At 46.2% G+C, this 14,579-nt stretch overlaps 1 protein-coding gene and 1 long non-coding RNA gene across 7 annotated transcripts in view; one reads left to right on the forward strand and one right to left on the reverse strand.

The window, feature by feature from the left end:
• Positions 1-14,579, reverse strand: part of MECOM (MDS1 and EVI1 complex locus) — a 359,475-nt gene that overhangs the window by 108,322 nt on the left and 236,574 nt on the right. The window lies entirely within an intron of this gene.
• LOC134143850 (uncharacterized) lies at positions 446-3,287 on the forward strand. Its single transcript, XR_009959209.1, has 3 exons — positions 446-685; positions 1,073-1,379; positions 2,437-3,287. It is a non-coding gene; the product is annotated as an uncharacterized LOC134143850 (long non-coding RNA).

The raw sequence follows: 14,579 nt of genomic DNA on the forward strand, positions 1-14,579 counted from the left end.
ACCAGGGGTTACAGAGGTTGGGAGGCCAAGTAGTCTGCACCAGACCCCCTCCGTCAAGGCAAAAACTTGGCAGGATAACTAGAAACAGACCAACTCTCCATCCGAGGGTTCACCAGCGCTAACATAATTAGCTGGAATAAAACTAATATTCTAGTGTTAAATTTCACCTCAGCGCAGAGCCGCGGTTATTAGGGAGAGCCCGGTGAGAATGAGAAAAGATGTGTTTCATTTCAGCCGTTTGCACGGCGCGGGGGAGCGCACGCGGGGTTATTTCCTCCCGGGCACGGTCGGATACGCCGGGCGAGGGCGGCCGCAGCGGCTGCCGGGCAGAGCCCCTCCGGGGCAATGCGTCGCTCGGCTGCCTGGAGCGCCTGGCAAGGCACGGCACACCGAAATCCTGGGAAAAGAACCACAGATACATCGGAAAAAATGTCGAGCAGGAAATGTTTGACCACCGTTACATCACGAGATATCAAAAGAATTTCGCATTGGCTCCTTCCTTCGCTGGGGGGAGCAGGGCGTCCTCGGCTCGAGAACGGAACGGCCCCGGAGGCCCTGCCGGAAAAGAGAAGGAAGGAAAACAAAAGACACCCCGAAGTCTGAGCAGCAGTAAACACCCTTCGAGTCCCCCTAATTAGTGGAAAATCCTCTCGGAGGACAGGCAGCGAGTATCGGTGCCGGGAGGGTGGGTAAACAACATTAGCGATCCGCGAACAGCGCGCGGGAAATTCCAGCTATGCGATGAGCTGCCGGCTTAGCGAGCAGCCCCTTCGCATGCCCCGAGCCAGCCGGAGCGCCGGGCCAGGCGGCAGGAGGGCCGGGCCGGGCCGCCCGCGGGCGCCTCGCCGACGGCCGGGCAGCGCGTGCCGCCCGCGGGCGTCCCCGGCGGCCGGGCGCCGCCAGCCCTGTCGCGGACTCGCCTCCGGCGCGCGGCTGCTTTTCGAACAAGCCATCTTTTAGCGCTCGCGAGCGGGGTGATTTAACAGAAAGAGAGTGTCTCAGTTTTGTGAGCAACGTCCCCCCTAGGCTCTACCCAAACAAAGCTACTAATGTGTGGTCATTTTCTTGGCAGCGGCGCGCGGCGCTGATAACGCCGCTGCCTGCTATTCTCCGCGGAGCTGGCTGCTGGAAGACCGCTCCGTACCTCATCCCCTGATGCTTCTGATGCGGGTGATCCTCCGACTGCACGGCGCCAACCACAACATGCTACCCACCGTGAGAGAGCAGGACACAGGCTGCTCTAGTCAGGAGTTATCGTCTATCATACTGATTGACGAAACCAAGAGTGAGCAGAAAAAATAAACACGAACAGAGGCTGCAGTGTATGGGGCAGTCAGCTGGGAGTTTTAGTATTTGCCCTTGGTGATCCTACTCTCATGGTAGGTTATCTTTTCCTTGTGCTATCATTTATCATAACTTTGAGGGCCAGAGGGAGAAACAAACCTACAATTTTTCTATTGGCTACATTCATTAAGCTCTTCTTTTTTTAGCACTACTTCCTTTGCCCCTAATAACAATCCCACCCCCTCGATCCGTATTCCCCGAAGAACAGTGAAATCAAATCTAAGTACAGTCCTCCCCTTTTACTCCTATTACAGCGAGAGACCATTGCAAGCAATTAACCTCTGTTGTTCCGCGGGCCCCGGCTTGCAGGCGCGCGCGCACCAGCTCCCGGCACGGCCCGGTCCGCGTGGACCCCCGCGCTACTCGGCCACAGCTGCTGTTCTTGTCGCTAACATCTCCTTTTTAAATAATGGCAGTTGACTCTTGCAGGCACAAACCGAGTCCTGCATTGGTCTTGACAGCCACCGTAAAGCACTCCCTGAAGTGTCGGTAACAAAGATGATTTGTACGTGGCTTGCAGTCGTCCGCTCTTCTAATAGCTTTCTCATTCCAGCCCAGAAACACCGAGCAGAGAGCAGCTGCTTAAAGCTGATACAAGCATTTCTTCTCTCAGCAGGCCATTCTTGCATAACCATTTATTTTGCAGAGTTTTAAAGTGCCTGAAGGATTTAATTATGTACATAGACAACCTCTATAAACTCTATTCTAGGGTTTTTATTGACTTTTGTGCTGGGCAGCTCTTAGGCATTTCAATTAAGTGTTTTTATAAGAAAAGCAACAATATAGTAAAAGAAATATATTCTTTATAGATAGTTCCAAACAGTTTGTGCTGCTTGAATAAAGTTTATTTAATTGACGAGGATTTAGAATATCTTATGCTACAGTTTGGAAGATATGTCCATTTGGACCGTGGATCTGTCTAAATGGGCCTGCCAGGACCACTTACGTACTGGGGGAAAACAGCTTGGATCTGATTACTTAATCCTAACAACGTGTTGTGAAACTTTAGGAGACTACCTGTCATTTAGCAGTGCGGTCAAAACTGAAATGGTAAATAGCTGAGAGCAAAAGTTTCGCTTTGTCGCGTTCCAGGTCTGAAGGAGCCCGGATTGAGATTGAACGTTCAGCTGATGGAATTAAGTTCCCAAACCTTCGCGAGAGGCCAACGTCACCTTTATCTGCTTGCCTCAACTGCTGCTTTCTAAACTATTTACAAGGCTTCTGCAAACCTGCATTCATTAGGGTAGGATATTTCAGGCACAGCAGGTGGCCAACAGGAGACCAGGCCTGTTTGTGAAATATGTAATACTTTTTTCATATACTTTAACCAGAAATGTGCACCTCAACAGCTCTCCTAACTGTTCTAATTTCCCTTTCTCCTCTTAATCTCTTCTGCGAGCCATGAGTATGCATTAAAATCTACCTAAAACATTTCACCCAGAGGCAATGTAATTCCGAAACAAGTAACCAACATTTCACAGCTCTGGAGTAATAGATTAATTTGAACCTAATGTTGCCGTCGTTTACTGCTCCAAATGTTCTGGTGTAGACATAGCCTTGAGGCACGGCGTTGTGGCATGCGCAGCTCCTGGAACCAAAGTTACAGTTGGCTAAACATCTGTGCATCACATTTGCCATGTGCCTCATTATCCTGCGCCCCACTGTGCCTACCTGTCCCAATCAGCTTCTCAGCCACAGGCTATCCAATTTTTTTCCCAACTAAGAATCTTTGTTCTCCTTCTCACTTACTAAATTTTTGCGAGACCTCTGCACCCGAGCAGTAGGGATTCTGTGCATGTGAACCTCCGAGGTTCTCTAGCTTCTTAATTCTCCATTAGGAACAGGAAAATTACAACATTAAGTCTCCGACATGTCACTGCATAAATTGTACCATTTGCAGAATCTAATATAAAGTCTGTGACTAAGCACATAAGCATGTAATAAAGAACCGAGTTGTTTGTTTTGACTTTAACAAGTTCGGTCTGCATCAATTATCTGTAAGTAAAGAAAGAGTAATTTCCAATTCCAGATAAAAACGCTTGTCACAGAAAGAAAAGATTATTGCATCCCAAATCAAAACCAACTGTTCCCAAAAGTTTAAAGAGCCAGCCTTTTAAAATTCATTGACATGAGAACAAAAATACATATATTTGCGTGTTCATATGAAAATAAAATCAACTTTTAATAGCAAAGCGCGCCTGTTTAGGCATTTAAAGTTCTCCATTTAATTCTCTATTTATAGCAACATGTGCAAAAAAGGCACAGTGCCTTTATCTAAAGCCACTGCAGAGCAAAGAAGAGAAAGTAAAATGTGCTCCAAAGCAGAACTAGGGAATTATCTCAAACCAAACATATCAGTGTCTAAAAACTAACAGCTCATCACTGGATTAAAAGGTTACATTGTTTTCGCTTCATTGTATGAAGCACTTGAATTTGCTTTAAGTTTATATCCTTTGGACTTACTCCAATTAGGAGAAATTAAAAATACCTTTGGGCTAACAATGCAATGTTCATCCTCTTCAGAGGATACTGAGAGAACTGGAACCTAATGTACATTACGGTCTGCTTCCTCCCAGCAGCAAAAAGTGGCCTTGATATGGGCAAAAAACACATTTATGCCTACTTACAACCCCTTCATGCTGGAAGGACTGAGAGGCAAGCCCTACAGCCAAGTACCATTAAACAGAATAAACACTTGTGGCATGACTGCATTTGTCCTCCTATAAGATTCTTAAATTCTTGCTACAAACTTTTCCCTAATGTTCATTTTTAATAGCAATTTTTATCTGCCCTTCCCTGAGCAGTTGTCAGCCCTGCCACTAGTCTTACCTGCTGTATTCATGAGCTATATTAGATTTCTACACATAATTCCAACACACAACACACACACACACACTGCTAGCACGTTTCATTACATGCTTGAATTAATTTATTCTATATGGAATTTGTTACCTTTACAATAAAAAATTGTAACTATTCATTATTGAGAGCAGACAGATGGAACATGTTCAATTTAAGACATCAATAAGAAGCAGGGGGGCAGGGGGAAATCTTGTAATCCATGTGGCACAACCTATTCCATCTGGTACTTCCAACTTGTCTGCCAAGACTTTTTTCCTATATAAAAGTGAACATTTCTCTTTAGAGTTAACGGAACATTCTTGAGCATTAAGACTCTGTATCTGATTTACAGATAACAAGCAACAACACACACTAAAAATACAATATTATGAAAGCATAATCTGTTTCATAAGGTAAAGGTTCTGAGCTTGACCTAGGAAGAAAACAAAACAAAAAAACAACAAAACACAAACTCCAGGAAATTGTGTTTATCTGAGAATGTTATCTAGGCAGTCAGAACAGAAGCTGCAGCTTTTGCTTTAATGAAGCATGAAAGTGATTCAGCAAACTGTTTTGGTCTCTTAAAAACAAATATTAAGCTACATCAATACTAAATTAGACAATAAAAATGTTAGCAATCCCTTAACAGGAAGAAAGAAGTTTTTTAGCACATTCCCACTAATATCCAGCATCTAGAAGATAATGCCAAAACTGTGAGTTTTTGGCAGGTATCAAAATCAATTTTAACTGTTGGTTTAAAGGCTACTAAATTAATTGCAATAAATTTCCACTGAATGTTAAGATAATGGGGCTAAAGTAATCGTTTCTGTAATACAATCACATTCCAAGAGTATTTAATCAAATAGGTCTTTTCTAGTTTCTTTATTGACAGAGCATTAAAGGCACATTTTCTATATACTTTATTTCCATTCTCAAAGTGTGTCCTCTCACTCCTGTGGTGCTTTGCATTAATCTGCCTCATTATATGAAAGACATTATGTCACTTCTCTGTTTATTAGCATACTGGCCCTCAGCCCTAACAATAACCCTGGGCCACATACACTCACTGCTGGCAAACAGCCTAATGATTAAAAAGATCGTTTCAAACCAAAACGAAGAGGAATTCAATCATCCACCTAAACCTTATAGGCACTGAGGAACAAGTTAATTTGATATAATGATGTACTCGGGGTTCACATTTATCTTTTAAATCTTAAGGAGAGATTACATTGATTCAGCTCCGTAGCCACAGCAGTGACTGGTCATATTGGAGGACCGGAGGGGTCTTACATAGTTGCACTTGATACAGAGAAGTACAAAAACAGGCATCTGCCTTGCGTATCTATATATGCATACTATCTATCCCCTACCGTACGCTTAGTACAGAAAGAAAAGTATTTTGGTGGCTGATTTTGTGGGATTTGGTTACAAATGCGCAATATTTGCTTTTCCTAAATCCCGCTGACTTCTTTAAGGAGAAAGCTACCTGCGGGCTGCTGTGCGTTTGGACCACGGAGGGACTCTGTCTGTGCTAATTACATGGCCTTAACTCTGTCGCGATCCAAGGGCTGAAACACTTCTACCTGTACAACCGCGGAAGAACTGCATTTATTTCAGCACCGATATTCACAATTTCTGTACAGAGAAATGAGGGAGGAACCCAGCACAGCTGGGGCTGCCTGGGACGCAGATGAGCAAAGTGACACCCGCCTGGGACCCTCAGCGGGGGTGAGGGCAGAATCACCTGGGCAGCAGTGCTGCCCAGGGCCCCGTTTCCACCACGGGCATCGCTGAGGGCTCTGTTTCTACCATAGCATCACCAAGGGCCCCGTTTCCACCACGGGCATCGCTGAGGGCTCTGTTTCTACCATAGCATCACCAAGGGCCCCGTTTCCACCACGGGCATCGCTGAGGGCTCTGTTTCTACCATAGCATCACCAAGGGCCCCGTTTCCACCACGGGCATTGCTGAGGGCTCTGTTTCTACCATAGCATCACCAAGGGCCCCGTTTCCACCACGGGCATCGCTGAGGGCTCTGTTTCTACCATAGCATCACCAAGGGCCCCGTTTCCACCACGGGCATTGCTGAGGGCCACATCTCTACTGCGGGCATCGCTGAGGGCCATGTCTCTACCACAGGCATTGCCCTGTTTCTACCACGGCATGGCCGAGGGCCACGTTTCCGCCACAGGCATTGCTGGGGTCCCATCCCCACCACGGGCATCGCCAAGGCCACGTCTCTCCTGCAGGGCGGCTCTGGAGCCAGTCTCTCCCCACCACGGCGCCAAGCCCAGCGCTGCCACCCCGGAGCCCCTCCGTAAAGGTGGGGACGACGCTAAGGAGGAGGAGAGAAAAGCCGTGACGTAGTTGCGAGGACGTTTAAAGCGAGCCGACCACCGGTGGTTAGATCCGTATTTTTTTTCCTCCTTGGGGCCGTTCTCTCTTCGCTCAGCTCAGAGCTTTCTTTGGGGAGAAGAGCGCTGCCGGAGCCCGTCGCTCGGCCCCCGCCGCGGCCGCCGAGGCTGGGGCGCGGGGAGGCGAGGGGCCGCCGGCCCTGGCCCGCTCCCCCGGGTCGGGCCGTGCTGCGAGGGGAAATAAGCTCCAGCGCAGACAATTTTCAGCTTGGCTGGTTTTACTTTCTCTACCAGGCCCCACGAAAACAAACTGACAAAACAAAGGACACAAAATTAATGACCCGTGCGGTCTGTCAATTGACTCTTAGTAACAGTGGCTAGTTCACCTTAATTTTTTCTTTATTTTTTTTTCACTCTGAGGAAGTGGCTATAGGCGGCAGTTAAGGTTCATTTAAAAATTCTTCAAAGGCATCACTTGGTTTTCGTTAATTTGCTAACTGTAGTTTCTGCTGCTGACTAACAAACGACGCAAAAGAGTTTATTCAAATTGGAAGGAGAAAAGAAAAGCCCCTGTTAGCCGCCGCACGGGCTTCCCCGGTATTACTCGTAAATAGCAGCATATGGATAGTCTGGGGCAAGACCCATCAGTCGGGGCTTCGACATCTCCGAAAAACATTTCAACTTCTCGATTTCCTTTTGAAGCACAATTATTTATACAGTTGAATTTCACCTGACAGCTAACTAGAAAGCTACGTTACGACAAAGCTCTTGTTATTACGCAGCTAAAATTATTTCTCAGATGTTTTTACTTGCCTTTTAGGCCGAGGCCTGTTTTACGCCCTAACGAACACCTCTCCAAAACTCCTAATGTGCGGCTCCCTCTCGTACGGCACCGGGCTTCCTCAAGCCTCGCTGGAGCGGCACATTTTCCCCTTTATAACTTATGACACATGGTGAAAAGGTGCACGACACTCCAGCCAACAGCATTAAAGTCCTTTAGAGCTGCATAGCTAAAGCGCTGCACAACTTTTTAAATATTTACCCCATTATATAAATGTCCATTGAAGGGCACTTACATAAATGATAAGAGCTTACAGCAAACACTTTTAGAGACCAGGATTTGTGGTATGCAGAAGAGATAAGGCCATTTCCTGCAAATCCTTATTCACAGAATTAGTCCTTAATCAGGCAAATAGACCCACTGATACCGATGGGTTTCTCATGTGAGCAGGAATAGCAGGATTGGGCTCGCAATGTGGCATTTTAAAAATTCAGATCTGTTCCCACTGAAACCCAAGAGACTTGCTATTGATTTTAGCGCAAACGCATGCTGGTGAGCGTTACCGTTCCAGCAGTGCTGATACCGTACAGCCCAGTACCTGCGCCTCTAAATATACCTTGAGCGCTTGCAATTATATGCATATGTAAATTAGTCCCACTAGGCACCAAGAGACACTGCTAGTTTTCTTAAATGCTGTGTTCAGCTATAATCCATATGCAGCATAACAGTGGTCCCACATGCTAAAATTTATCCAACATGAAAGAGACAATTCAATTAAGGAAAATGAAGAACGAAAATATGTTTCTTGCCTTGAAAGTAAACCTCATAAAAGAAAGCAATATATGAAACAATATAATCAAAAAGCTGACATTTTCGATATATGGTGTTTAAATGGTAGAATTGTATGGACCCTTTCAGAATACTGCATAAAATTCAGCTGTATTTAGCTTTAGAATAACCCTGTGAGAGCCACACAGAAATATTAACCTGATTTATAGGTTGGGGACCCAAAACAGAGCGGTATAGTGTCTCAAAGTGGCTCGTTACAGTCAACTGAAGAGTCATCCTGGTTAAGTAACACTTGTAATTATGCAAAGCTACAGGAGGAGTCGACATCAAGGATCCAGAGCTTCTTCTTTTACTCCTTTTCTTTAAATTATTCTCATGCACCAAAGGGATATGAAAACCGACACTTCAGCATTTCTAGACTCTTTCCTGTGAGCCAAATTCACTAGCAGCTATCTATAAACTTCCTAGAAAGTTACGGAATATTATAGCACTGCTCATTTAGTGCCACTTTTAGCTTCATTTGTCAGCATTTTTCCATTACAAATCATTTTAAAGGGTTTATGTGAAAAGCCACAAAAAGCCATTTCAGCCTGAAAGCTGGCATAGAGCTTCTCAGTCAGGGAGTGAACTTTGTCAAACTAAGCAAAATATATTCTGTCTCTCTTCATGTTCTATCAAAAGAAAGAATCTTCTACGTGTATAATTCTGCACACACTTGACCTGTTTTACTTAGTCTTAACATATACTTCATAAATCGCTGAAGTTTTTATTTCAAATTATGTACACATGCATATGTGATCCGCCCCACAGCTATTTTTGAGGAATCGGGGAAATGATGCCAGCCTCCACTAGTTAGGGACTGAGCTGTTGGTGACAATTACAGAAAAAAAAATAGACAAAAGAAGGGTTTTTTTATCATTTACAATTTTCAGCCAAGTTCTTTGAATCATAAGGCAGTGGGTGTTGGTAGCCAAGTACCAACCAATCGGTTTAATAAATAAACTATAATGCATGATAACTGTATAGTTCCTTTCATCTGCAAGTCCAAGCACTTTAAAAGGGGGTGCTTATATGAATATCTTTATTTTACAAGAAAACCAAGGTTCTTTGAGGCTGCTCTAGCTTGTGCTCAGTGCAAGACTCCTGGAAGAGGGAAGCAAACACTCCAAAGAACGGGATGAACCATAGTCCCCCGCTTCTCCACACACCGCTCCCGGGCAGTGCTGGATCTCCGCACCACCTACAACACGCACGTTACGAACAGCACGTGCGGCTACGAGGGACAGCAGCGCACAGTACTTGAGCCCGGTAAAAATTAGCAAAGGGACATAATTAGACACAATAACGGAAGCAAAGTCCATCAAGGACTGAAAGAAAGTATGAAGATAGAGGTTCTGTCTTGGATGACTGGAAACTGAAATAGTATCTCAACGGAAGGGTCACTCGATCCTTGCCCTGCTCTTAAGCTGTTTTTCTTGGCATTCGCTACTGGCGGCTACCGGAGATACTGGAATGGTTGGTCTTCTGGGTCTGACACAAGATGAGCTTTTCTTATGTCTTTATATTCTTACTGACAAGGAACCTCCTGGAGAGGCTCTGCAACAGGCCTGAATTGCACAAGGGGCTAGCGGAAAGCCGAAAGGGCCTCGGTGGGCGGGAGAGGCCCCCGGCTCGCGGCGGCGGCTCTCGGAGCCGCGCGGGCCCAGCTCCGCGCCGGAGGAGACGTGCGCAGCCCGCACGAGCACCGCGCCCCGCCTGTCCTTGCTAAAGAATCCACAAGCCACAAACCATCGCTGCCTCTTTAATGTGAATACCTCGGCCTTCGGACGGAGGAGAGGGATCGAATGATTTCAGGTCATTCCAGAAAAAAATATATATTAAAAAATTAAAAAAAAAAAAGAAGAGGAGGAGGAGGAGACAGGACTCATCAGTGAAAATAAGACTCCAGCGCTGTCCTGGCAAACTGCACTACCCCAGCGTGCCCGCTGCAGCCGCAAGGCAGGCGGAAGGACTTAGCTTTGCGTAGAGGTGGCCAAGCAGGCGATTATTTTTTTTCAGGTGAGAAGTCACCTGCTTCAGTGCGAGCTGTCAGGAAACCATGCACAGCTTATTCCGCAGGGAGACAGGCTGTTTGTTAAACAGAGCCGGGCAGGAGCTCAGATGCTCCTTCAAATGCGGAGTCTGAGTGGAGTGAGATATAATGGAAAAAACAGAAAAAAAAATTATTAGGATATTAGCAATACAGAAAAAAAAATCGCACTGCCTGTCCATTTAAAAATGACTTTAACAGAATACTTCAGATTAGAAGGGTATTACAGAGAAAGGACTGCATGTCAACACAGCACTGTTGTGCCTGCCACTTTTATTGTCTATCTACAATACTCATAGAATAAATGGACACATACAGCAGCCACTGAAATAATGTGATATTGATTTAACTGATCACTGAATTAGGCCTTATGGTCTCCATTCAGCAAAGCATTTAAGCATATGTTTAAGGTTAAATACATACTTTTCATGCTTAACTCTACAGGGATAAGCTTAAGCATATGCATCAATTTAAGCAGATACTTAAGAGCTCTGCAAAATCAAGATGGACATGCTCAGACACATGTTAAGTGTGCAATGTTATTTAACTGATGCCTCATGTAAAATCTCCAGTAAATGCAATGAGTTACAGAAAGTGCCCGGTATTCTCTGCACAAACTCTGACCTGGGCAGATTTCCACTGATACTGGTGGGTCCATGCAGGTGAATCGCTTTGGAGTACAGGGACTTGTGTGTGTTCGCCTTACAGGCGATAAAATTGGAAGCAGAGAAGTTGCTGCATAAATGCCGGGTGGTCTCTGGTCAGGCTGGAGAGGTGGTTATGTGGTTATTTAATCCTGGCAATGCAACATTTGTAAGGGTTACTTGGGGCGGGTAGTCGCTCGCTAAAGACGGGCTTTAAGACGAATGTGACTGTACATTACGCTTTCAAAAACCTCGCTCCCGATACGGATGCAGAGAGGACACACAGGCCGGGACTAGAACCAGGGGAGAAATCTGCCTTCGAAGCATGAGATAGGCTCTGCTTGAAAAGGGATTTTTTTACTCTAAATTTGAGGTCATGTTATTTTTAATGATGCACAAAGATGTAAAAAACAATCACTAATTAGGTAACTGGAAGAGTTTTTATCTGTTCTAATATATAAGGAAAAAATTATTGATGGTGGAATTTAGTAAATCTCAAATATTTAGCCTGAAGTATTTCTAGAGGTGTATGAAATAAAGTTTTTCCAGAATGATCTAGTTTCACTAGATTATTTTAAAACTCAAATCAAACCAATATAAATAATGGATAGAATTACTAACCTGCAGGGAATGTCATCACAAATTTCCTGGAGTTTTCCATGTAACTATAAGCATGACTGCTCTATTTACTGAAAGCAGTATATACTGTATAATGTTCACTGAAAACCCATGTAACTAATGCAATATGATAACCACTAGGGTGCTACTGTGACGTAAAGGATATACTACAGTTTTATCCAATTCAAACAGGGGAAAAAATGGTTTTAATAGTCCTGCCCTCTAAACAAATACTTTGCCTGTTCTACTGAACTTGAAATTCAAGGTTATGCATAAGTCATCCTGCAGTAAAAGTAATGTTATGGAATAAACAATGCTGCACTGCAAGATGATTTGAATCTTCAATCACTGAATTTTTGGAAATATTTATATGAACTGAATATGTTATGTGTGCCAAGATTTTTTATGATTCTTATAATGCAGTTGCAATGCATCGTGTTGTTATATGCAAAAGGCTCCAGTGACAAGCACATAGATTCAAAGTGCTGGAGCTCGCGTTGGCAGGAGGAGATGTTTCACAGTGATGATAGGTTTAGCTTTCCAGAAAGCAGGCTGGCTGCAGTACTGCCTCCGGGCAGCACGGATCCGTGGGTGGAGGCTCACAACAGTAGCATCTCCCACTGATCCAGACATCGGGAGGAGCGAGCAGTCAATTCTCCCTCCAGACACATGGGAGACGCTGACTTAGCTTGGCAAGAGCTGCTCCCGAGGAAGAGGCGGAAAGCAAACACAATGTGGCAAACTGTAGGAATCAGCTTGTGCCCGAACCGAGGGCAGGTCTTACCCCACAGCCAGGAGCAGGGTGGGGTCCTCAAAAGAGGATGGGGAATATCTGAGGCAATGCCCGGGATCTCCCTGTGGATGCTCGGAGATCTGTGTGCATGCCAGGGAATTTGAAATTCCCAAGAGAATTAATATAGAAATCAATCTGCTCCCTTGCCTCACTTAAGCATATCTTGCTGGTATCAAATTGCAAAGAATAAAAACAAACAAATAAATAAAATAAACATGTAAAACGGAGTGAAAAATCGAGAGTAACTTCTAGCTTAGTGACATCTGGACGTCTATACCCTGGATATAAACTGTTAGCTACAATGCAGACATATTCCACAACGGAAGTTGAACATACAGTAAAAGAAAAAGCATTTTCCTGCTATCACGCAGCAACCACAGAATTTAAAGAATCACCTGTCCTGCAAAAGTGGAATCTTCTATTTATTTTGTACTGAAATTTGACATTATTCAAAGGGCATTGCATGGAGGGCATGAGATTCCCAGGACTGGGGTAACCTCCGAGGACGCAGGATTACCCGCTGCCATGGGTGCCTTCAATAATAACAATAAAAGTACTGCCTCTGCAACTCTCTATATTTAGCTCCTGCCTTTTAAGCCATATTTCTGAAGTGACGAGAACCAGAAGTTTGCATCCTACACTTCCCCTCGAACACTCTGCGCTCTCGCCAGACAGAGACCGTTTCGACCTTGGCCTGCTCCGGCCAGACACCACGGCCAGCCCTGGCTAGCGGGACAGCGGCCCCAGAGCGGCACACACGGGTGCTGGCTGCGCTCGCGGCAGTACCGGCAGCGCTGCCTCCCAGGCGCTGGCTCCAGGGGATGGGAGGTGAGGTTGTCCTTCCCCCCTGAAGCCAACATTGCTCTCCAGCACAGTCCCCTGCATTTGCCAGGGCTAAAGGCTTTCCGACCACACGTAAAGGCACAGAAGAACCTGAGGTTTAGCTACGGAAAGTTAAGACCTGCCAGATACCAATTCTACTGCCCGCTTTCCCTGCGCTCCTCTTTCAGAGGCAGAAAAGCACCTCCACCAATTTGGAACGGCACCTCCCGCTCCAGTGGGAATGAGACACGTTTCTAGGTCTCCTGATAGCTCAGTTTGCATAAACGAATTTAACATTAATGCTTCTTTTTCACGTTTGAAACACACTTGCCGACTTAGGATTACTGTAATTTCTGTTCACCGTGTTTTCTGAGTGTGCCAAGTGACGCAGTAACTCCGCCGCTGCTGGCTGGAGGCAGCGCCCATGCAGCGCGCCCAGCACCTCCCTTCGCCCCCGGGAAGCTGCTGCCGCGTGGCCCATCACGAGGCGCTGCGAAGCTCTGCACAAAAGAGCCCATGGAGCCAAGGCGTTCTCCAGGAAAGCTCCTTTTTGCTCGAAATTTCGGAAGCAAGGAAGGATTCGGCCCTTCAGTTGGGGCTGCCCCAAAGAAAACCGCTCCGGCTCTGGCGCTCCGGCAGAGGCCCCGGCAGGACGGGCAGGGAGGTGGTGTTAGGAAGTGAGGATGCTGTGCATCCAGGCTCCTCGTGTCTCCGTTCAGCCGCGTGTCTGGAAGGGCAGGCGTGGACGGGAAAGCCGTGCCCCCCTGCAAACGCCCGATGCCCTGGGTAATGTTGGACAGCGTCTCCTAGAGCAGATCAGCAGAACCGAAGCAGCTCGCGGTGAGTCGCAGGAGGGCTTCGCACTGCCGAGCGGCCACTGCCGTGCCAAGACGCGGGGTTTGCCCCGGCAGGTTCAGCATCTGCTCCTTGCTTCCCAGCAGGACCAAGAGGATCATGAGGAAAGCTGGGAAAGCGACTCAGGAAAGGGACATCTGTGAGATGATATGTGACTCCTGCAGTCAGCCACATGCTGACAGGCATCAGGCAAAAAAATACGTCATCGGCAAATGGGAGCCTTCCCCTTTAGATACACAAGGGATGCTTGCCCTTCACCGGACTTAAGCACACAGGAGAGTATCCAATAGCACAAAAATAACATATTTTCACTCTCTGGGGTGTAAAGGCATAGTCCTGCAGTGCTGGTGTTCGATTGGAAGTGATGTGCTGCCATCAGCCACCAAAATCAGGGTAATGGTAAGTGATACCTGGTGTGTTTCACAGCCCGGCGAGCTTGTTGTGCTTGGACACGCCAGCAACATTCAGCAACCATAGGTTGCCTTGGATCCTGATCACAGACCTCCATGGTTGACATGGGTTTACGGACGCAAATCTGAGGTAGTATCGCAGGGAGGGCTCAGGTTCGGGCTGCAAATGCTGCGAAGGGGCAGCCCCAACTTCGGCTCCTCTCGCCACCCTCTCTCCTACCTTTGCTCGGCGAGATGCA

This window comes from Rhea pennata, chromosome 9 (genome assembly GCF_028389875.1).
Source record: "Rhea pennata isolate bPtePen1 chromosome 9, bPtePen1.pri, whole genome shotgun sequence".
In the NCBI taxonomy this organism is placed as follows: domain Eukaryota; kingdom Metazoa; phylum Chordata; class Aves; order Rheiformes; family Rheidae; genus Rhea; species Rhea pennata.